Below are 24,481 nucleotides of genomic sequence, written 5' to 3' on the forward strand. Positions count from 1 at the left end.
AGTAGCAAGCATCTCTGGAAGCTGGGCAGGGGGAGGTGGGGCAGGGGTAACCAACAAAACCTCAATCTCTTCAATTTTTTTTAGCTCATGGACTGTGAGCACCAGTGTATTCCAAACTGCATTTGCATTTGTTCTCACTATGCAAAACCTCTGGGAATATCTACAGGAAATGAACTCTGATTAGACATAACTGCAATCACTATCATATTCAGACAATTTTCTCTCTTCAGCCCCTCTCCCCACACACCAGTTTGACCTCCACCATTTGCATCAATGGAAGTAGCTGGGGATAGGCATTTCACAAATCTCACAAATCCAGGGTACAAGAATTATTTCAGCCTTTAACTGTGCAACTGGAAGATATTTAAGCATGCCACAGAAGCTTAAGGGAAGCTTTGAAATTGCATTTGCTTTATATTGTGCATGTCAAAAAGACAGTCATTTGTCATCTTTTCTTGAGTATCCCTGAGTAAGATGCTGATGCAAAGATAAATATTCATAAGGCTAGCTCATGCAGCTTTCCTCAAATCTGACTAGATCCAACTCCCTCTTGTTTAAAGAAGTAGGAATTATATGTAAATATCACAGCAAAGGAAGGAGATGTAGATGTTAAGATGCAGGAGTTAAGATCAGGTTTCTGTGCATGGGAGGGACCCACAGTGGACTTACAGGATTAGTGGCAGTGCCCATCCCTCTCTATCAGGAATGACTCTCTGCTCTCCACTTTGCAGATTTACAACTGCAAATACTGGGATCTTGGACAATGAGGCTGACAGTCCCCAAAGGCAAAGCACTCATCACTCCTAAATACTAACAGGGCTGGAAAATAAAAGAAGGAAAACTAAAATGGTTTTTAAAAATAAAATCCATAGGTGTAGACACTTGAAGTTAAGAAAGGTAAGCACACATTGCCATTTCATGGAGTTAACTGTGCCACTGTTTGCATTCAGCAGAAGCATTTTTGTTCAGTGCCTCACCATGTGGTTATCCCTGGAATCCCTGACTGTCCAAATGGCAAAGGACATGGCACATAAATATCCACTCCAAAGTAACACCTGGGATTTAGATCAGGACCAAAGCCAGGCCAAGTTTTAGACACAGCTTAGCTACCTGTATCACAAGCGGGATGTTTACTATGCACTGTGGTATAAATACTCCTTCTCTCCCCATTTTTTTCATAACACTTCCTCCACCTTTGGAGAAACCATCATCTCTGAGAGAATTTAACTTCCATGAGCTGGGACGTGGGAGCAAACACAGAGTGATAAAACCATCACAGAGGCAAAACATCCACCAAAAACTGCAGGCTCTTCTCATACAGATGCCTCACGGCAGCTCCAAGAAAAGTGTTAGCATTACTCCAAAGAGATAATCATATCAGTAATGATTTTCAGAGCCATGATTTAGCCATGCTGTGAGTTAGGACATTCCCCCACCCATCACATCATTTTCACCAGAGAAGGGTGGGGGTGCAGCTTACTTTGCCTTTTCTCTCCATCACACTAGAAAACCACTCGTGGCAATGGAAGTCAATTTGGTTCCTTCTCATCTCACACTGCTGAGAAATGGGTGCACTACGAGGAGGGAAAAGAACTCCAAAAGATCAAGGGGATGAAAAAGTTGAGCTGTATCAATATTGCCCTTCGTTGTGCCTTCTCTTCTAGGTTCTCAGCCTGGCCCCTTTAAAGCAGCTTCCCCTCTCCCTCCCCAATGCTACAAAACACACATATAAGCAGAGAGGTCACTTAGAAAGTGCTAATCAAATGCTCAAAAGCAGACTGAAATAGCTTCTGATATTTCTTTTTCAGTATGTATCACAATTAACAAACATCCAACCATTTTTAGTTGGCCTTCATTTATATTCTTATATAAATTTTAGATCTTTTGCCTGTATTCAGTTTTTCCTCCCTAATAATGGGATGGCTCAATTCTTTCTTACAGGATGTAAAATAGAAGGAGACTCTGTCGTGTATCCCAGTGGAAGAGGATATGAAAATTCAAAGCTTTATAGGTTAGGTCAGTTTTAGGATACAGCTACTTTAGATTGCTCTGCTTTGCTTTATACAAATCCTGTTAGTTCTTCATTGACCAGGCAAACCTTTAGGAAGATTACTGCCATGCTACAAAATCATCTCCATTGATAAAATAAAACACTTGTAATCCAGGCTGCACTTAAAGCAACAAGGTTGTAAAGAGAGTCTTCTTATAAAAAAGTGGCAGAAATTATAAAGGTTGTAAATAGTCTTCTTATAAAAGTGGCAGAAATTCATTAAAGTTCATTTAAGCTACCTAGAATATTTGGTTAATTTTAAACTGCTAATGGATTTCAGAGACAGCATCTCAGGTGAAAATCACTTTTAATAAATCCTTTCAGTCCCTTGATTTTCTAGTGACCTCATTTGACATGGCTAAGGTGTCAGGTACCCTGAGTCACCCCATTACAGCACTGCTTTTAAAAGGATCCCAGAAGACTCCAGGAACACCTAACCTGAAGCTCCCTCCTCCCAGCCTCTCAGCTCCACACACAGCCACAGCCCTAAGAAGCTCCCACACTACCCAAGCCCCATTCAGAACCTCAACACAAACCAGCCCTGCACACACCCCATTGCTGAAAGGCTTCATCCTAGGGTCCCAGGGATTCCAAAGAAGTTCTGGAAGCAGCATGCATTGAACTGCAGAGGAGATACACCTCCCTCAGACACCATAAAAGGGCTACAAAATATAGTAATAGATCCAGGGTACATATATATTCCACTTTGCAAACTCCAGGTTTTCAAGACACTAAGTCAGGATTTAAAGAGTTCTTGAGCTCCTCACACACTTCCTTGCTTGGTTTTACAGAGTCACAACTGCAGAATTACAGGATATTGGCAACAAGAGGTGACTAAGACCAAATACTGCATGAAAGAATCATTACCCACACAATGCAACAATTTATGGCTCTAACACAGGCTTAGGCAAAAAATTCACTCTGACCACACCACTTGGTCTGTAGTCAAACATTGACTTCAGACAAGCCACAGTTGCACACAGGAAGAAAGCTTCAGTCCCCACACACTTTAGAAAAATAAATAAAACAATTAATTTTTAAAAGTACTTGTCCCATGAATGCTTCTCTGGCTGGATGAATCTTCTCTGAACCACTGCCAAGGTCAGTACAGATATGACATGGCTGAAGGCAAGCATACAAGTTGGCCAGATATCCCAAAAAGAGGAAGAAACTTGCTATTTGTACACAACCACACTAGTGTGCCCATGAAGTTACTGCTCATTCATTACTTCCCTCACCTCAAGAGCCCCAAAACCTGACACAGCTATGCCAAGCAACTGAAACATCACAAGCAGCATCTGCTATAAAACCTGAACTTCAGTCAGCAGCTGAAGAGGGCTCAAAGTAAAACACAGGGTATGGGGAGAACATTTAATACACATGTCGTCACTCTCAAAGGACCCTGCAAAAGACAGAAATTGCTTCTAGACGGAGGCAAGTCCCTGCCACAAAGGCTGAGAAAAGATCTCTTCTTCCATCCATCCAAGAGTCCACACACAATGGAACTGGTATCCAGCCAGGACTGAGCCAGTCAAAACTCAAACATTTTTGTGCTAAAATTATGGAAAAAACTATTCAGAAATGTTTCTGAAGAGAAACCCCAACCACGGCTGTGCAATCCTGAACCCAAGAACCTGAACTCCAAGTCTTCCCAAACTCTGTTTGGTAAAATTAAGAAAATCCATGACATGTCACCTTGCTCCAAAAATCATTCCACATTTACTACAGCCAAGAATAATAACTGAAATTACAGAAGAACTCATTCTGGTTTTCAGTCTGCAGGGTTGTTGTTTGGTTGGGATTTTCCCAGGCTAAAGCAGACTAGCTTTAGGCATGGCTGAGAAACTGCAGCTCTAAGGCAGCTCCTCAAGAATCCCAGGTGTTCAAGGGCAGGATCTGCCCCACAGCCATCAAGGCCATTCCCCAGCAGATACCAGAGCAGTCACCTCAAATGCCTTTATTTGACTTTGGCTACAGAAACCCTTCCTGATCAGAGCAGAACAGCTGAACCAGCTCACAGGCAGTTCTGGGATTCTGAGACTGGGAACAGATGAGACATTCCAGGAAAAAAAAACATTTCAGCTGGTAACTGGTCTGAAACAAATATGTTTTACCACTACGTTTCAGAGCAAGTCAACCAAATCTCTGGTGTTTGAACAGCCATCATGCTTACAATTTTTCATAATATGAAGAATGATGGATTTATTACCAGTTACTTCCTCAGTTGCTCTGTTTCACGATGATCATATAATAAGATACAGCTACACATACCTTACTTAATCTCCTGAAACTGTGAAGGTGCTATTTTTATCTTCTTTAAATGTACAAGAGCAAGAGTAACATTTTTGTTACGGCTGAGTTGCTCAATAAAAAACCCCACCTAGCCCTGACACATTTCATATTCATTTTAAGAAAACAACTCAGCACCACAGGTCCATTTTATTAGAAAAAGAAGCAAAATTAAAAAGACATGAATAAACACAACATCTATTTGATCCACATTCCAGGGCAGCAAAGACATCAAACACAAGGTTAACCCTCACATATTGCAGAAAACTCCCTTCAACAGGTAAACCTTGCAAATACTGACAGCCTCTGGAGGCCCTCTAGAAAGCCAGGTTCAGTCTTTAGCTTGGTTGTTTGTGTAGCTCTGTAAGATTTGTTGAAATTCACAAAGAAAAAAAAATCAGTTGACGGGTTGCCAAGCTGGCCCAGCAGTTTGCTGCCACTGAAAAGATCTATTGGGATAGATGGGATCTATTCTTCTCTTTCTCATTTCTCTTCCCTTCCCTGGAAGAGCACCTCTCCTCAGCTGCCCCACCCCATGCTTCTAAGAACTGATCCCATCCTTTAACCCAGAAGAAAACCAATCCCAGAAAAATCAAGTACACGGGATAGCTTTCCTACCCAGTTAGAGAGTCAGCCATGCACACACGCAGTGAGCCACCAAGCTGGCCCACGGGAAGACACCCAAACACTCCAACAAAACATTGTCAGCTTTTGGTAGCAGTCAGCTCTTAGCATAGCCCATGTCCTCCGAGAAATGAAAATGGGCCTCTCTCCCCAGGGAAAGGTTTTTTCACCTCTTCAAATTGTAGAGCTTTCACACACACAAAAAATTAGTATTTAAATACTCAAAGAGATAAAAGTGACCTGCCTCTCTGACAGCTTCACATGTGCTATCTTCCTGAAACTCTACCAAGCACTGTCAAATTGACCTGAAAGGCAACTTCACATCACCTACAGATATGTCACCTTAGCTCATGTGAATTTTAAACAAGATCCCTGGGGAATAAATCTTGCTAAGGAAGAGCTGGACTGTTGGACATGAAGGACTCAAGAAGTTCTCAGAGATGAATACAAGCAAAACAAAGTCACACTGTTACAGCACAGGAATCTTTCACTGAATTTTTCAAAATCATTCATTTTCCAAACACCTGTGAGAACTTCTCCAGCTCCTGGGAAGAGAAGTGGAATCATTTCCAAGTAAATGAAGATCAATTACATGTTTACCAAAATTACCTAAGGCTTAGACTAGCAAGATATATTGCAATGCCATTCTCCTACTGAAGGCTGTATCAATACTGTTTTTCAAAGCACACTGGGGAAGAAAATTATCCAACAATTCAACCAGGCATTAAGTGTTACCACACACCTGAACAGCATCAGCTGCAACAGCCTTTGCAGTGCTCCTCTCACTTCCCATGCGTTAAGAGTGTAATCCACCTTTGCTAGCAAGGAACGCCACACAGATTTTTCCTGACCTTTATTATTATCATCAGCTCTAGAACAAAAAAATGCATGTGAAATGAGTCTGAGTACACGTTAGAGATGTCAGCAACTTGAACAGCATTTGCTCTCCACTCCTACAGCTCATCTCATAGTCTTGCTGCTCAAGTCTCTTGAAGCCTTTTGGAAAATAAACACAATGCCTCTTCGAAAACTTTTCAGCTGCTAAATGTGATGACTACCTGTAATGTTATAATACCCTACCAGCAAAGTATATCAAAATAATCAGTTCATGAAAATCACACACGGACTGTGACATTCCAGTCTACTCATTTCTAGAACATCATAAAGGGCTATTTCAATTTCTTTCCCCTCCACAGGGCTGTCCTGGTTTCAGCTGGGGTAGAACTATTTTCTTTCTAGAAGCTGGTACAGAGCTGTGTTTCAGATTTAGGATAAGAATAATACCAATAACGCACCAGTGTTGTAGTTATTGCTGAGTAGTGCTCACACCAAGTCAACAGCTCTTCAGTTTCTCACCCCACCAGTGAGAAGACCTGGGGTGAACAATAGGCTGGGAAGGGATACAGCCAGGACAACTGACCGCAAGTGGCCAAAGGAAAATTCCATACTTCATGGCATCAAGCTGAACAAAAAATCTGGGGAGAGGTAGTGGCCTGCTGCTGGGAGACTGGGTGGGCATCAACCAGCAGGTGGTGAGCAACTACACTAATCATCCATCACTTGTTTGCATACCCTTCTTCAGTTGTTGTTACTATTTTACCTTCCTTTTCAGTTCTCCTATACTGTCTTTATTTCAACCCAGGAGTTTTGCCTTCTTTCCAATTCTCTTCTTCATCCCACTGATGCGGGGGTAAAATGAGTGAACAACTGTGTGGTGTTTAGCTGCCTGACAGGTTAAACCACAAGGACCTTCATTATATTAATTTAAAAACTAAAGCTAGGTGCCCAACAGCCAGGGAGAGGGGAAAAAGCAAAAGAAAAAACAAACCAACCAACCAACCAACAGAACAGGGAAAAAAAACCTCCACCACCAAATCCACCCGCTTCTGGACTCAACTTTTTGACTTCAGTTCAGAATTCCTGGAGTGACAAACATAATACAACAAATGACAGAACAAAACAAACGAAAACAATGTTACAGCTGGTGAGCTTTTTCATAAACCATTAAAAATGCATGTATTGTGCATCTAGATGATGGCAAATCTGCCTCTAGAATAAAATGCAGAGGCAAGAAGTACTTTGTCCTCACCATCACACTGCACAGATAAGCTTCTCTTGGAAATTGTTTACTGCATCTCTTGCTGTGACCATGTACAGTAACTGGAACATCACAGTTAGAGATGGACAGGATAAACAAAAGCAACCTGACCCATCAAGAAAGCATCTGCCAGCACTTAAGCCATTGTTCTGCACAATATCAAGGCCTGAGTTCTGACATAATCCCCTGACATCTTGGGTGATGTCAGCACGAGCAGCTATTAGAATGAAGAATGATCCCCCACAACACATTAATTCAGAAATAATCGATGGTCTCACAATACATATTTCTCCCTTAACATTCTCCTAAATGGACTTTAATACATTTGAGCCAGAAGGGAAAGCAGGCCTTTTAAGAAAGCTTGTGATATTTTTGTCTTGTGCCAAAGCCTTCTGAATTTTTAGCTTTTCCAACTCCCTGAAGTTTAATTCCACACTTGTGCTTTGATGTAATAAAAGCTCCTCGTTCCTTTCCAAGGATGCTCAGAGCTTTAACGGTATACTAAGCAAGACCAACCTACAGATTTTACCTTCCCCCAGTCCTTCTCACCCCCTCTCTCAATTCCCATTTAAGGAGAGAGAACGTTCTCCTATCTGAATCCGTACCTAGTAGTTTGGCAGACATGAACATCATGGGAAAGAAGGAAAGAAGAAAGCAGGGAGCGAAAAAAATCACCTGCCCATTTTTATTTCAGCCTTGAAAACTTCTGCTCCAATTCTTTCTAATATACAACTACCTTGTCCTACCATCTTCCAATAAAGTCAGTATCTGGGAAAATTTTTCTAGTAGTTTTTTCTCTAGTAAAGGATTCAAATCCTTGCTGCCAGTTAGTTTTGACATCTACAAATATATGAAGCATGCACAGATACAAAGCCCATTTGCAACTCCCTCACCAAAAATATGCTCAAGTGTTAAATCAAAATCACAGAACCACATATAGTTCACTAACAGCAACATCAGTAGTGAAAGAGATACGGATGACATTTAATGGATTCCCTTCCTCACAGTTTCAAAGTATAAATTAATACCTGAAGAACAGCTAGAAATAAAGTTAAGCAAAGTATAAAAGTAACTTCTGAAAGCTTAGTCTATGCTTCAAACCAACAACATGAGTTTGGACAGAGCTGCAGCCACTAGATCAAGTCATCAAAAGGGAGAATTTAGATGCTGGGCACTGAAAGAAGTCTCTTAGTGTTCATCAAGTGCTAATCTCCACCATGAAAAGACTCTAGAGACTGACAGATTCTCCCTGCTTATTGATTTTCTCACCAGGGATCCATAATGGAAGAATGATGCTGGTCTCGTGGAGTATTATCCACCCTTACTTAGCTGCCTTCAGCAACCACAGGCTCAGCTTGGATGCAGACACTCAGTTTCTCAGACTTCTCTGCTGACACAAATTCTGCAACAAGAGCGTGAAGGGAGTGGATGGACCACGCTCTGATGCTTACTGTGTGAACAAATGCAGAAATCCCCACTGCTGCTCAGCAGGAGAGCTCCTTCCCACTGGGCTATAGGTTTATTCCAACAGGATGGTATGGTATTTCCTCTATGGTTTGTCTGCCAGGAAAGTAATTTCCTATTTTTGTCCTGTTATGAGCTAGTAGAAGCTGGCATTGATGGAGGCTGGGAAGAATGAGAGGTTGGTTTGCTAGTGGTTTAACCAAACATGTGTTTACAATTACCCCATTCATCCCTGTCTGTGCAAAACAGTCTTTTTTGGAACGTCCCCATGGTCCTTGGATTTGGCCTCCAAAAATGCTGAAACAGACTTGCTGAGAAATACATTGAATATTACAGCTAGAGCAACAAAATTGTCCAATGGTTAATACTGCAACCATTAACACAATTGTTGGGCATTAAGATCAACATAACTGCTCAACTTGCTGCTGTTGGCCTAAGGATGACAGCTCAACAGCAGGAGGGTAAGATACTGGGAAAAGCTCTTGCAGTCTTCCCCTGGAGTCCAACAAAAGGATACAACAGAAACAGGGCACTGTGTTTCTTTCTCAGATATTCTACAGCATCAGCCCACAAGAAGAGAATGCAGAGATGGCCATGGTATTCTCAGGAAACTTGTCTAGGGCACTCATCACCTCTGCATCCAAGGACCATGACTATCAACCATTGTCCCAAAGCTCTTTTCAGAAATACACAGCATAATATAATCAAGACTTTCAACTCCCCTCACCCTCCCCCCACTTCTCACTTTAGGAAAGAATAAACAGACTCTGTTCCATCATCATGTGGTAAAGAGGGAATTTATCACTGCTGATCCTTTCTCCAAGAAGAGTTCAAACCATTCTAGCAAACATGTCGTATCCCATTGCACCTGAAACACCACAATCTCAAAGACAGCAGTCTTGAAAGCCACAGAATTCCAAGAGACACATTTCACCTCTCTCAGTATCAACAAGGCAGACTTTCAACGCCATGTGCCTAGGTTATTCCAGATCTAGTTTGGCAATCTACAAGCTTGATATAACCTGTAATTTCAGTTCATATCATATGTCAGAGAACTACTCATTTTCCTCTAACATTTTACTCACTCCAAAGTTATCATTTGAGACCCAGGGATGTAATGACTTACCAAAGGTTTCTGAAAGGATTCAGGAAGAAGGTCCCTCCACTAATTTACAGGAGCAGTTACATGTTGTATTATCCATGATATGGGAGAAGGTGTCCTACTCTGCTAAAAAGATCATCCACTTTAAAACAACTGATCTTCATGACAGTTTTTACTGTAACCATTCAGGAGGGGTAATCTGCATTTCCCATGGGTTAACTAATTGGGATGCAATTAGCAGGTTTCATTAAAAGCTCACTTGACTTGTAAATGAGCATTAGTGCTGGGCTTTGAAGAACCCATCCTTATTCATCCTGAGTATATTTTTGTTCAATCCACACCTGAGTCTCTGGTCAGTGCCACTACAGGTTGTTTGCCTGTAAAAACCCAAGCAGCATCCATAAAGCTGCTGCCACCTTCTAAGGGAAAATGACTCACCCAGTGCTCATAATCTCATATTTTTGTGAATGACTCCTCACCACTAACAGAATTCCCTGGTCTTTCCTCTACAGAGACCAGGAAAGACAGAACTGTCACAAGGGCAATACTCTAAAGCAGAGGATGAACTTGCAATGCCCTCAGTCCTAAAAGCCATGTCCATATGCTCTGTACGAGCTGATCCATCTGTGACTTATGGAAGACCCTAGGAAGGCAAAGAGGATAGGAAGTTTTCAGTCAATGGATGCACATTACTGTGAATGTGAAGATCTCTTTATTAAAGTTTTAGGATACCTTGGCACTAATATTCAGTGCTCCTATGGACATTTGAAGTCCAAAAGCTGCTAGAAACCATGACCTCCATTTTCAGATGAATGGACCTGTATGAAAAATGTAGTGTCTGTCTCTCTACACACATACCTGCTGACAAGATGGTATCCAGGGCAATAAAGCATATAAGAAAAGGGAATGTCAAATATATGCAACCACATCTTCTAAAGTCAGGCTATTCTAGTTGTTTCATCACTGAAGATGTTAAGAGACTGTGTGTAGACAGGATGCCTCACACTGATGATCAGTTTTCTTTACTGATGCTCTCCTAGTGGAATCTGGCTTTCTAGGATAGTGCTCTCCACATTCCCAATGTGACAGAGGAGCCCTACTGAGCTAAAGGGAGAACTGCTATCCAGTTCAACAGATGGCATGAGAATGGGAAAGACCTGGCACAGGACTAGCTCAGAAGTGCACAGTTCAACATGTATAAAGAAAGAGAAGTCAGTGAGGTAGCATCTGTTTACTTCATAATATCATGTTTCAAAACAACCACTGGTCTGGGAGAAAAAGTAATGGGAATCAAGACTATTTTGCCACATCCAAGTTTAGATTGCAACATGCTCTCCTGACCAGCAGGCAGTGTAAAGACAGCAAACCTGTAAATAAAGCTCAATGCTAATAAAGGGATTCCTTGGCAACCTCATTCCTTTTAATTCCTAAAAAGGATTGTGGGGTTTCAACTTTTTTGGTAAAGGATCTCCATTCCTAGATTTCCCTGGGTGAAGAGCTGCAACTGGTATATTTTGGACATCGCCAGGAGCAGGTCCAGTTTCCAAGAAAAACAATCCTAACTTCTTAGCCTGCTTTCCTACAGAAGGAGGCTTATGCAACCACACTGTAGCCAAGCCAGTTGGCAAGCTGCATGCAAGCCTGACAGAGGCAGAGGTCTCAGGAGTTATCTTCCTTGTTTATGAAAACACTGGGCCAGGTGAGCACACTTAAGAAACACTGCACTGTGAACTGGCAACAATACTGTCATAGCTGAGATAAATCCAAAGAAAAGCAGGCTTCCTTAGTCTTCGTTTGGACAGAAGTGTTAGCACAAGGTGAAGAGAAGCCTTTTCCCTGACCCCATTAATAAAGTCCACTCTGAGATTTAGAATAAAAAGGCCAGCAGAAAATAGTAAGGGGCTTCACCACAATGTTTGCTGCAACCAGTGAAATTTTTAATTGAGCAACTACTTAAATGCATCCTAAAAATGCATACCATTGGACATCAAAAGGCACCCCTCCACCTATTCCCCACCCCACATTTCAGTGGTCTGAAGAAGCACCTGAGTGCATTTCACACACAAACATATACACACACTTCCTAAGACAGAGCTGAGCTGGTCTAGGCAGAAGTTACAACTAGAAATCTGGCCTCATTTAGCACCATCACCTCCACAACCACGTGCAGAGCAGCACAGCAAAAGGGAGCAACAGCAGGGTCCCACCCAGAATGACACCAGCCCAGAGCCCCTCAGTTTGCCTGCTGCCACTGCTACCTGTGCCCAGGGAAGCTGATGGTGCCTCGTAGTCCAGAGGGACATCTGCTTGTTTGGGGCCGTCAGAAAACAAATTCCCAGCACAACACTCTGGTGCTGCTGGCAGCAGCAGTGCATGACCCAGCTATGCCTCGCCTCTGCCAGCTGGGAACTCCCTGCCTTGGAAGGATACCTTTGCCAGAAAAATCCAGACACTTTTTGCCCATTTACATCCCAATCACAGATGAGAACATGACCAAAGGTTTCTAAAAAGCCTTCGCAACGATTCTTGCTAGAGTCATTTAAGCACTCGCAAGACAGAAGGCTGCAAACACTTGTTTTATTCACTGAGTGCACACCATACTATTCAGCAGAACTGAGATGCAGAAATCCATCTTGCATTTAGGCAGAGCTTTTGGACTACACATTAAAAAACACAGGGACACACTTCTGAAATCCAGGTGGGGCTGTATGCGAGGATAAAAGCCAACTCACACAGTGCTAAGAGAAGGGATAGTTTGATTAACAAAACCAAGGAAAACCATGCAAGTACCACAAGATCTTTAATATGCAGCCAGGGCAAACAGACCTACTTTAAGAACAAATAACGTCCAAGTGAAGAAAATAAATCAGACCAGAACATGGTATAACGAGCACCAGAGGCAAGCATCAGGGTCAGCTGCTCTGTTGGTTTACTGTTTGCAGGAAAGCTACCAAACAGTGCTCCTCAGGCTCTGCTGTTTGCTCTACACTGCACTGAATTTTAAAGAGTCCAGTGTTAGAGAAAGAAAACCCAAGCAGCCCTGATATTAACATATACCTGTACAAAGGTAGCCAGGGGAATACAGCTCTAGAACAGCTCTCCTTCTTATGCTTCTCTGAGAGGTTAAGCCCTGGAAGAAGACTAACAGCATGGGAAGAGCATCCTGCTTAGCTCCTGCACCCTGCCTCAGCCCCAAAAGCATCATGAAGCACAACCAGAGCTCATATCTAAAGTTTCATGCATATTTCCCCTTTTCCAAGCAGGTTTTCTAGTCTCCATATGTTTGTAGTGGTTGTTTTTTAACCTGTCCTCATAACTCACTCCTTTTAATCCTAGGATTAGCCTTGTTGCCCTTCTCTGTACCCTTTCTAGAGCTGTAAGAACAACTACTAGCCTCAGAACTCGGGAATAGATGGAGCTGGAGTGTTAATGCATCCTTCCTACACATCCCACAACATCTCCATTAAAACATGTAAGCAGCTTTAAGAGGCAAAACAATTTCAGCTGCCCCTTCGAAGCCTAACTGAAGGTGGCAGATGCCCACATCCCCTGTATCCTGCCCCCTCCTGCTCTGCCCCAACCCCAAACTCATTCTGCCTTGGTGAAGAGAAAAGCAAAGCACATTCTTTGGGTCTGTTTTAGAAAACCTGATCAATGCTGCTTTGACATACCAGCAACACATGTTCCCATTTCAACAAATGGGAGCATTTCAGGCAGACCACCACTTCAGATGGAGTGGGGCTCCTGGCTGCTGAATCAGCACTTTCCATCCTGCTGGCAATACAGAGTTATGCGACGCTTCAAAGGAAAGCGGGGAAAAGGGGGAAAGGGATGGGAGGGGGCGCTGGCACTCGAGCAACAGAAGCGGGCAAGAGGATTGTGCAGGAGCTCATCTGCCAAACCAATTAACTGCAAACTGTTCTTATAAAGATGCCACAGTTTCAGCCCGGCTTGCAGCACCAGGGTTATACAATGAGAGCCATGCGTGCCCGCCTCTCCCCGGCGGGGAGCTGGGCCAGGGGAAGCTCCGCACCGCCCCCCGGGAAGGGTCTCCGTGGCCAGCGAGGGGCTGCGGGCACGGCCGGGGCTCGGCAGGGCCGCTCTCCGGCGGGCACACGGCCGCACACCGGCAGGAAGGTGGCAGCACCCCGGGGCGGCATTTCTGCGAACTGCCCATCCGCCAGCCCTCCCGCAAAGCCCGAAGGCAGCGGGGGAATACCGGGCAGTTTGGCGGCAGCAGCACCGCCAGCAGTTGGCGGGGCAGGTCTGCGCTCTCCTCCAGCGCGGGGCGACGGGAAGCCCGGCTCCCGGCACCGCCGGGGCGAGGCGAGCAAACAAAACGCGCAAGGAAGCCCCGAGTCGGGAAAAGGGCCGACCCTCCAGCCCCGCGGCCGCCGGCCGAACCCCGTCCGACCCCGGGGGCTCCGCGCCGGCCGGGGGACGCTCCCCGCGGGCACTGTGGGGAGGGGGTGGGGGCTCGCCGGCGGCCCCAGGAAAAGGAAGTTTGCTCTCCTCCTCCTCTTCCCACCGGCCTCCGCTACCGAGAAGCCGGCGAGCCCTCACCCACCCCGGCCCGGCCTCACCCCGCTGCGGCTCCCCGGGGGCAGCAGCCGCCGCCCCCCTGCGCGCCCCGCGCCGCCCCCCGGCCCTTTACCTGCAGGGCGGGCAGGCGGCCGGCACCGTCCCCGCCGGGCGCCGCGCACCCGCCAAGTTTGGGGCGGGCGCGGGGGGTCGGAGAGGGAAGGGTCGTGCGCGGCGGCGGCGGGGACGGGAGCGCGGGCGGGGAGGGGGATCCTCCGGGCGGCGCGGTGCAGTGGGGCGCGGGCGGGGGAGAGCGAGCTCTCGGAGCCACCCGCCTCAAAACCAACAGTAACAAAAGAAAAAATTAAAACTGAAAAAAAATTTTAAAACACTCAATTTAAAAAAAAATAAAAAGCGATTAAATAAAAAAAAAAAAAAAAAGAGGGGAAGGAAAAAAAAATAAAAAGCAAAACACACCCAACGCGAATAGGGACGTTCGCGCCTCCGCAAGGCGTCCCCGGGCTGCGGGAGGGGTCTGCGGAGAAAACTTCTGCCTGCCCGTCCGCGCTGCTGCTGCCGCCACCAGCTCCGGTGCTAACGGCGCCCGCCGCCGCCGCGTTCTCCCCTCGCGCCCAGCTGACTCCCGGCGGGCCCCGCCCCGCTCCCGCCCCCGCCGCACGCAGCCGCAGCCCCGGCCCGCGCCCCGCTGAGGGCAGGGGGCGGCCGGGAGCCCCGGCGGCCGCGGGCCGAGTGGCGGCGGTGGCGGCGCCCCTGCCCGCCCTCTCCCGTCCCGGGGCCGGCGCGTCGTGGGGCTGCGGCGGGTCTCCTGCCCTCTAACAAAAGCTCTCCCGCAGGTAGCACCGGCGCGTGCTTTCCTTGGGAAGGGCTGGTTTGTCTTGAAAACCAACAGAGCATCTGCACACGCGAGGCATTTGTGTTCGGACTTTTTCTTTAACCTCGTCGGTCCTGTCCTGTTCTCACATTTTTCCCCGCAAAACTGCGCAGGGCAAGTGCTCCAGCTCTCCTTCCTGCGCTCCGGGCAGCACGGAGCGGGCTCCCGCCGTGTGCCGGTAGCACGGCGGGCTCTTTAGAGCTCCTCCGTACCGCGAAGCGCCCTGCTCTCCCGGCATCCTCAGGCTGCCACTAGCACTACTGGAGACTGCTGCTGCGAACTTCTGTGCGCTGGGACCTTCGCTGTTTCACCACGGTAGCTCCCAGCCATCCGATTTGCAAGTAGCTTGCAAATAACTCGGACTGTGGAAAAGTTCTTTTAAGGGAAGCAAATCTGCGCTCTTTCCTAAGAGCTACTGGTTTAAAACATATTGACTCCAACAAGAGCCGTCACACTCTGTGAGGAGAGGAATATTTACTTCACTAGACGCAAAAACACCTCTCATAAGAAAGTGGTCAGCCCTATAAAAGGCAATTGAGCCCCGGGAGAAGTGGGAGAAATCTCTGGGCTTTTCCTCCTAGACAGATGCATGTACACTAATGGGAGTATTGTGGCTGAGCGCCCGAGCTGAATATATTCTGAAATGTAACATGATATCTTCTTTGCTCTTGCTCTTTCTTCCTCCGTGGCTCTTCTTTACGGTGTTTAAAGGAATGCTTTTCTTATCAGCCCGCCCTCCGGTCCCCGTGTTTCCAGCCATGCTCTGGTCTCGCTCTGTTCTCGCTCTGTTCTCACCACTCACTCTCCCTGTTCAAGTCCTCACATAATCTCTCCAGTTTCCTGCAGCGTGTCACCTCAGCCTCTTGGACACACGTGCCACTCTGCTGCCTGCTCGCTGCTCACCCTGCTCATGCCACCAGCCCCCGGCCTCTCTCGGCACCGCGCTCCCCTCGGCCATCTCCGCTTGATGCCGTGCTGAGCGCTGCTCTTCAGTCTGTCAGCACCACCGCTACCCGTCCTGCCCTGTGCTGTCCTGTCCTGTGCTGTCCCGTGCTGACCCAGTCCATCGGGACCTTGTTCTGTGCGCTGTCACTTCCCAGCCCCGTTCAGCCCTGTCTTCCCACCACCAGGCTGGTTTGTCCTGCCTTCCTGTGAGCGAGTATTCACCTTGATCTTGTGTTTTGTGGGTCCAGCCTCAGAGTGCTGGTGCCTCACCAAAGCAGAAGCTGTTTCCTGTCCAGGCTTTCACTATTTAGTGAAAAGGTGAATGTGGTATCACATTCTGCCTGAGATTACTCAGCGGCAAGAAGGCACCTACTCATGGTAGGCTGGCATCACAGTCCCACATGCTTATGTAACAAACTTTCTGCACACGTAGATCCAGCCCAGATTGGAAGGGAACTCCAAAGATCACCTGGTGCAACTTTTTATGGGAAAGGGATGAGATTGTCACCCTGTCCAATCGCACCTTGAAAGCCTCCAGTTGTGGAGACTCCACCCCACCCCTGGGGATAATTTTCCTGTGGGTGATTGTTCTAGCTGTAAAAACTTTTTTTTTTTTTTTCAGTGAATCAAAATCAAGGTGAAACCTCTCCTCATGCAACTTGTACCTGCTGCCACTTGTCTGCTCCCTGTGCCTCCCAGTGAAGAGAAAATCTCCATCTTTTTTGCAGCTGTGCATGTACCTGTATGATTTGAGTAGGGTTTGTGCAATAGGTGTCCAGTTGTTGCTGCTTTCGCAGAACCCGCTGCTGTGGGCATGGCCAAGGACTTCAGCACATGCCTCTTCCACACGCTGTTTAGTGCTATTTGCCCCGGCACATTCCCTAGCTGCGCAGTGCAATGGTTATACTTTGTCATCTGTAGTATTTCCACCCTAGAATATCAATTTACAGCCCTGCGTTACAGCGTGTCCTCAAAAAGCGAGAAGTGAAAGGAGAGAAGTTATATAACTGGTCTGGTGCTGCAGAGCCAGCCAACCACCAGCAGGATTGCATTGCAGGGATTCCCACCTTCTAAAACATCCCCTTCTTCCCCAAAAGTCCTGCTACCTCAGCCTCTGAGGCAGTTTGCACACTCCATCTTGAAACCAGACCGCCTTAATGACCGTGATGCTCTGCATCTGACACTGAGGGAAACTGGAGGGATAAAACTCAGGTATTTTTGAAGCATCATGCAGGCAGCCACCTGGCTGCCTTCCAGTATGCTCTTCCTTTCAGTGTGCTCACTGTTCCTCATATATAAGACTGCTGATCCATCAGTTAATCATATTAAGTACCTAAAATTAACTTTTAAATTATTAATGCATGAGAACATATCCGTTTGCCATGTACATTATTTTAAAGGATTACAGTGTGTACACTGAGTGCCATTAACGTTACATTTTGAAGACAGTAAATTGACTTTTGTATGGAAATCAGAAGAGTTGATGGATTCCTCTAAAGATGCCTTTGACAATGATAAAATGTTCAATTGAATTATTATTATTAAACACGTGTATGTACTTAAATTTCTTTCTAATTCATACAAAAATAGGAAACTGCTCAAGTCTTATTAGTATAATATTTTTCATCTTGTGGGTTAAAAAAATAGATACACGTGAATATTGAAAATACTCATCTGACAAATAAAAACACTGTTTAGTTTCCTAGACTACAGCTGTGTTGTTCAAGACAAAACTGTACTGTCATAAGATTGTTTATCCAAAACAGCACCACTGAAATGGTTAAGTGGAGAAGTAGCAATGCATCTTTTCAGTAGCAGCGAGGGGACATGCTTATCTTTTGTCTTAAATAGTGAATCTCTGGCAACACCCTACACAATGCTGTATCATGAAAATAACAGCCTAAAATGCTGATTATTTTCTTTAAGAAGAAAAGATGATCGTTTTCTGCAAGAAAAAGCACACAAGAAATAATGTTGGCAATAATGTACTCTGGCTATGTAAACATTATTCCTGCTCAAGGACAGTCTAAAAAGTAAAAGCAAACAGCCTTGGCAGAAGCCTTGATGCCTTCAGGACTTTGTACCCAGAAGTTTGTCCTAGCTCCCTGTTTTCTTCTTTCCACAGTGGTTAAGGGTTAGGGTTAGAGAAGACAGATTCCTCTGACCCATGATGGAAGAGGATGGAAGAGCTGATGAGACTCCCTGGCTGTGCTCAAGGGAATCCAGGCCACTGGGGGAGAAGAGGATGGGGCATGCAGTTCCCTCCTTGCTGGAGAAGGTCTTGCTGCCCTGCAGCTTCCAAGCTCAGAGCCTGTGGTGCAATTTGGCTTAGGATATCACTTTATTCTCTTTGTTCTCTACCTCAAGATATCCAAAAAGCACAAGAAAAGCTCTTTTTACCATTTATGCTCCTCAGAAAATTGCATTAATGCAAGTTATACTCGCATTAATGCAATTTTCTCATGTGTTCAAAACCAGGTCCAAAATATAAGCAGAATATAGGCATTCTCTCTCTATTTAGCACTACATTTAAGACTCAATACCTGATAATAAATGTCTGTTGGAGTTCAAGTACTGTGGACTTGGTTTGCTTTCCACAAAGACTTGAACTCTGCAGGGTGACTTTTCGTTTTGGAACTTAGCCAAAGGACACTAAGCTCACAATTCAGTTAGTTCCAACAGAGAAAAAGGTCATTTTCATGTTTTATTAAATAGACTAATGAAAACTGTCTAGTAGATATGAAGTTTTCTTTAGAAACATTATTATATTTCATATATATACTGAGAACAGGCGTAATTTTCTTTTCTATTACATTGATTTAGGAAATGAAAATCCAATACCAGAAGATCTGAAGAGGAGAGATCAGAATCTGGCCACTGCTTTCCCTCTCAAAGGAACTTTCATGAAAGCATTATATGAAAGTCAGCATTAAGCATGATCTTGAACTAGTAGAATGCACTGATAAAAGAATCCAGCTATCTCAAAGGGGTCAACTTGGTCATTATTGCCTGGTAGGTATATAGGCAAAAGTGCTGACCAACCTTTGAAATGATAATAAGTTTCTTTTGTCATGGACAAAGCTTTTCACCTTAAATAGACAGGAAGCCTTCTAACACAGTAAAATTTTAATAAAGCTTAATCTGGAACAAAACCAACTCAAAATTATTTCTATTGCTTTTCCTATAAATGAAGAAAATGCTTAACATATTTTTAAAAGCTGTCCAGAAAAAAATAAGCCTTTTAAACATCAAGATGGAAGCAGGGGGAACACTCTCCCTCCTTTTTGTCTACATCTTTCTTTTCCATTGTATTTGTTTTATCACTCAATATATGGTGGAGATTGTAAGCTGAAAGGGGAAATGAAAGCACTAAGAAAAAAAAACTAAACAAGTTTCCAAAAAATCTCACTAAATATAGCTTTATGAGCTAAAGGATACAAATGGAATTTCAGTATTCACCAAAAGACTGAAAAGACTGAGATTTTCAAAACTTGCATGTTTTACACTAAGTCTTTGCTTAGTTCTGGTTTTTAACTGATTCAGCCAGAACTTCATCAAATACATAATTTTAGAAGTTTAGAGACATCATCTTCTGCCCAGTTGTTATCAAGAGGATTTCTTAACATCAAGTATCTATTATTTCTTAATAGAAAAGACTTTTTCAGTAGTCTGTGTCTAAAGACTGGCGACAGAAAAAGAAAAGCTATGGCATGACCATAACTGAATAAACTCACTGTGTTCATAGACCACATTGTGGAGATCTACTCTTTGTTGCTAGGTAAGTTATATCTCTATTTACAGCTTTTTCAAAAGGCTGAATAGTCAGGGACATTTTGTAATTTGAGATGGAGTCTTAAGCTCTAGTGAGAGAGATGTGCTCTTCCTGGACTGCACAAAATAGAGCAGTTACACAAGGTGGTATAGAGGAGAGGGGAATTTTAAGCAATACTGATCATTCAAACAGAAACTACATTAAAAAGACAGATACATTCAGCCCACCCTTCTACAAAAACACATCTGTTCCCACCGCTAGCTCCACAATTAACACAGACTGATTCAACACTAAGAATTATAAATTGCTGTATTCTCTCAGTTCCAATGAAGTGATGAAGAAAATGGGCACTTTTGGACATCAAAGGTGTTAAGTGAAATGACACCTTAAGAGTGTTTACTTTCCCCAAATCAAAGTCAGCTGCTTTCCTGATGCATAATAAGTTTTCAACTAGGATGCCAAATAACACTAGAAGAAAAATTCAAAATCATACTGCAATAGGAGGAGATTCAGTTCAAACTATACTTTATATTCTCATTTATGACATGAGAAATCAGGATTTATTCAAAATGTAGTGCTCATTCACAGCTTTGCCACAGATAAGGAGAGAAGGCAACAAAAATTGTGACTCAGAATGAAATCCAGCCACACTGCAGTCAGTGGCAAAACTCTTAGGGATCTTAGTGTGACTGTGATTTTGTCTCAAGTATTTTCTTGGTCCCTGAGGGAGGGGCGATTAAAATAATAATAAAGACAAAGAGAAAATCTTCAATGCCATAACTTGCCTGCAGGCTTGCAGCTTTTAGAGCATATTTTCACAACAGCTGAAGCAGGATCATTAGGGTAGTGCCATCTGAAAACCAGAAACATTTAAATGGTGTAAAGAAAAAACAGATTACATAGAAGTAGGTATTACTTAGCTGAGAGAAGAGTCAGAGCAATCCAGCTGTATTGGACGCAAACCAGATCTTCTCTCAATCAGTGTGCTGAGCTGTGTGCAGATCCCAGCACCCTCTGAATTAAAATGCACCTCTGTACAGCACAGCCTTGCAGGGAGCCAGTGTGCCTTTTGTTGCTTGCAGGGTATGGGTGCACAGCTGAGCTGTGTTTCAGTTTGGTTTTCCCCATGTGCTGTAGGCACCACCACTCTCCATAACAGCCAAGTCATGTCTAAACCCATTCTCCAGAACAGGTAAGAGAATTCAAATTCAAATTCAAATTCTCAATTCAAATCTGAAATAGACTTTTTGTATTTAAACTGCCATTTGCGAAGGAAGTAATATTTTGCTTTCCTGGTGCAAGAATTACCAAAAAAAAAATGCCAAACCAAAACAAATATACACTGCATTGTCATCTAAATTAATCCCTTGTCATACAGTTATAGTCTCTCATTAATTCTTCTTAGCCAATTAAGCAAAAACTTTCTCAGAAAATGGCTGTCAGGAAAAGATTCCCTTGCTCCATCCATAGCAAGCAGTGGGCTAGCTATTTAAACAGAGCATTGAGAACTTGTGTTAAAATAGAAATTGTGTCTGCAGTGATTTAAAAGTGTATTTTCTCTAAGTCTTGTCTATTTATTCAACTCCACTAAAGAAGTAAGAAATCATTCTCTGGTTTAAATTATTTCCTTCTGTTTGGAAAAATAGTCATCCAAGGAGACTGATGGGACTTGCACTTCATACTGTCTGGTCAGAAGTAGGCATTTAGTGTGTCTTTATTATAGAGAAATCTTGGAGGATGAATTATATGATACACAAAAAGTGATGTACATCCTTTGATAAGAGAGCAGTCTTTCAACAGAGAGGACTGCCCTTTAGTTGCTATCCTGACAAAATGAAGATTTCTTGTGGGGTCATTCCAACCTTGATGATTCTGTGATTCCTCTCCTCTCAAAACCGTGATGGCTATTCTTTATCAAAGAACCTCTTTTCCATGGTTGTGAGATGTATACTAATGGTCTGCGTATATTCTTAGTGCAATCTGTGACTTTGTTGAGAAGTAAATTTTTGACAATTCTTCATTTCACTACCAAAAAATGTAATTATAGTTACAAAGATCAAACCATCCCTGTTTTCTTCTGATGCTTTAGCAGACATGAAATAAAAAAATAAAGTTGTGTTACAACACAGTAGCTCAGACATTCATCTTCAGCCGCATTCTACATCCACAGGCAGTGAGAAGTCTCAGGGAGTCTTGTAGAAGTTACTACAGCAGTTGAGAGGAAATCCACTGGAGCTCCTCAGGAAGCTCTCACCACCTTTAGCTGCAAGTTTGGGACAGGCAAGCTTGTCACTGACTGCCTAAGATTTAGCTGTGATTTATTCTGTTTCTCTAAACTTAGTCATGTAAAGGTGCACATCTGTCTAATCGGATATGCTAACTGGACCTCAACATGTTTAGTGAAAAGGAACAGAGAATAGCTTTGCAGAAAAGACTTTCAGAACAGTCACACACACCAGATAAGATCAGTTCTCTCTCCTTGACCAGGAGCCTTTTTAACACACTCTAACCACGCTGTGAAGATTAAGGCAGGCTGCAGCATGGCAGGCTGCAGAAAGGCCTCAGCCGGGCTGGGGCTCCAGCAGTGAGGCTCCCTTGAAGCAGCAATGTGGCTCCTCTGTGATCATGTGCCCACCTCAAGGGGGGGTTCTGTCCCAAACAGCCCTTGTTTTAAGGTGACAGATGACATTTCTGGTCTTATATTGATTGCTTTGTAGGTTCTCCCTTCAGCCCCCAAAGATTTGGTGATCCTCTTATCCTAATATTGTTTGGCAAGCATTTGAACAGACCTTTATCTCAGCCATGCCTCAGGGATGAGATAATGTAGAAAATGCCATATAAAGAAACAACCAAACAAACTTCATTTTGTGAACCACAATGGACTGATGATAGAGCTAGGATATTTACAGCAAATCAATGAATCTGTCTAATTACTATGCTCTAATTTAGATAATTTGCTTCTACAGTGGGAGGCAGACTACTGGTGGATTGTTCCTCCCTCTTTAAGACCTAAAGCTACATATGTCATATTGTGAAAATGAAATTGCCTTCATATTACTCACTAGGAAGAAATTGGAGTCAGGCCAGGAGCAGATGGCAGCTCAAAAGGCAATCCTCTTCCTCCTTGAGAAGTACTATTACTTTGTACTTCAGTAGCAGTATTGATCTAAGAAACTTGATGCCTTTTACAAACAATAATGAACATAATTTTATGGTGCCCTGGTAGCAGAGTTAGTGGGATTTCTCTCCTTTAGCAGATAGGGAAACTGATGCATGTCAGGTTTACAGCATTCCCATGCCCACAGTTTTGCAAGAGATTCTGTTCTCCCTCCAAAGGAAAATCAGCATCTCTAAACTCCTGCATTCTGCCACAAGCATGACACTCAAACATCATGCACATGAAATTAAGGGATGCTAGTTAGAGGCAGACACAAAGCCATTGGCAAAAAAGAGAATTTCCCAAGCCCCACAAGAAAGTGAGTAGCTGGACCAGGACCCAGAGCAGCTCAGTCTGGGGCTGTGCTTTGTAGGCTCTCCCTGTGAGCCCATGGGGAGTATCCAGCACTCTTGAAACAACTTGCCCACAAAAAGCACCTCTTGGTTAAGCACTTGTTTAAAGTGGTACTGAATTTCTGAACGTGAATACCTGCTAGGCGTTATACCTTGCAGCACAAGGTACGTATGGATCCAGGGAACCTACTGAGATGGTGAAACTCTCCATAAACAGGCATCAGGATGTTTCCCTAGTCAGGGCTGAGCAAACCTGAGTAATGAAAGAGACATTTTTAAAATGGAAGAAGCAGAAAAAAATTTCCTACTTCTCACACTGATATAGTAACCAATACAGTCAAGATATCGAAATGGGAAGAATTTCAGCCCAAATGTTGGAGTACAATATAATTAAGGTAATTTGAGAGTAGCAGAAAGCTTGCATACTTCTCAACCTTATTCTAATAAGCAGTGAGGTCAAAAAAAAAACCCTCAAGCACAAAGAGCATTGGGCACACAACAAACAACTTTGCTATAAATTACAGTGCATAATCCCAACAGCAGATCTTTACTGGGTCTAAACCCTCTATAGAAATGAAGCTAGGAAGACATGTAGGAGCCAAACATTATCTTCAGGTGTATGTTGAATATATGCGGAATACATCTCATGGTTTGAAAAGTTTACAGTAGAACTTAGGTAGATGTGAAACTTTGGCATGATTTGAAGTGGGGTTTCTCCTCTTAAGGATTTTATTTCATGCTTACAGAAAGGTGATTTCCCATGGGTTTTCAAAAGTAGACTCTTTCATAACAGAAATACTCTATAATGATCTTCACAGTGTAAGTTAGAAAAGGAGAAAAATAAAGCTGAACCAGTGGCAAACTATATAGGAGACAAAAAATACAAGTTTCTGAAGAGTGAAATTCCATTTTTCTACTAGCAGTTCAGAAAATTTGTTTTGCAAAGAGAGAATTACTCTTATAAAATGATATTTTGCTTTATAGATTTAATAAATGTATTACTCTGTGTGTATTTCAGTGCTGACACTCGCACCCTGTCTGGCTCCTTTTCAAGAAAACAGCTGCACAGCTGCATTATAAACTAGGGTCCAGTTCTGGTCCCAGTGAGGTCAAGGTGCAAGTTGGAGTCAGGCTTGATTTCTTCATTGCTACACTCTGCAGCACATACTGTATAGTTAAAAGCCATTTTTCTTTTTATTGTTAACACACTAATA

General features: G+C 43.7%; 1 protein-coding gene across 2 annotated transcripts in view; it reads right to left on the bottom strand.

Moving 5' to 3' along the window:
* GRB10 (growth factor receptor bound protein 10) overlaps positions 1–14,805 on the bottom strand; it is a 145,319-nt gene extending 130,514 nt beyond the window's left edge. The window contains exon 1 of one of the 2 annotated variants that reach the window (XM_074546236.1): positions 14,626–14,805. The gene's annotated coding sequence lies outside the window, so the exon portion shown is untranslated. Of the gene's footprint in view, positions 1–14,281; positions 14,424–14,625 lie in introns of those variants that run through there. The other variant, XM_074546241.1, reaches the window with a different exon arrangement.
* Between the last annotated feature and the right edge of the window lie 9,676 nt (positions 14,806–24,481).

Source organism: Zonotrichia albicollis, chromosome 1, assembly GCF_047830755.1.
Source record: "Zonotrichia albicollis isolate bZonAlb1 chromosome 1, bZonAlb1.hap1, whole genome shotgun sequence".
NCBI classification, from domain to species: domain Eukaryota; kingdom Metazoa; phylum Chordata; class Aves; order Passeriformes; family Passerellidae; genus Zonotrichia; species Zonotrichia albicollis.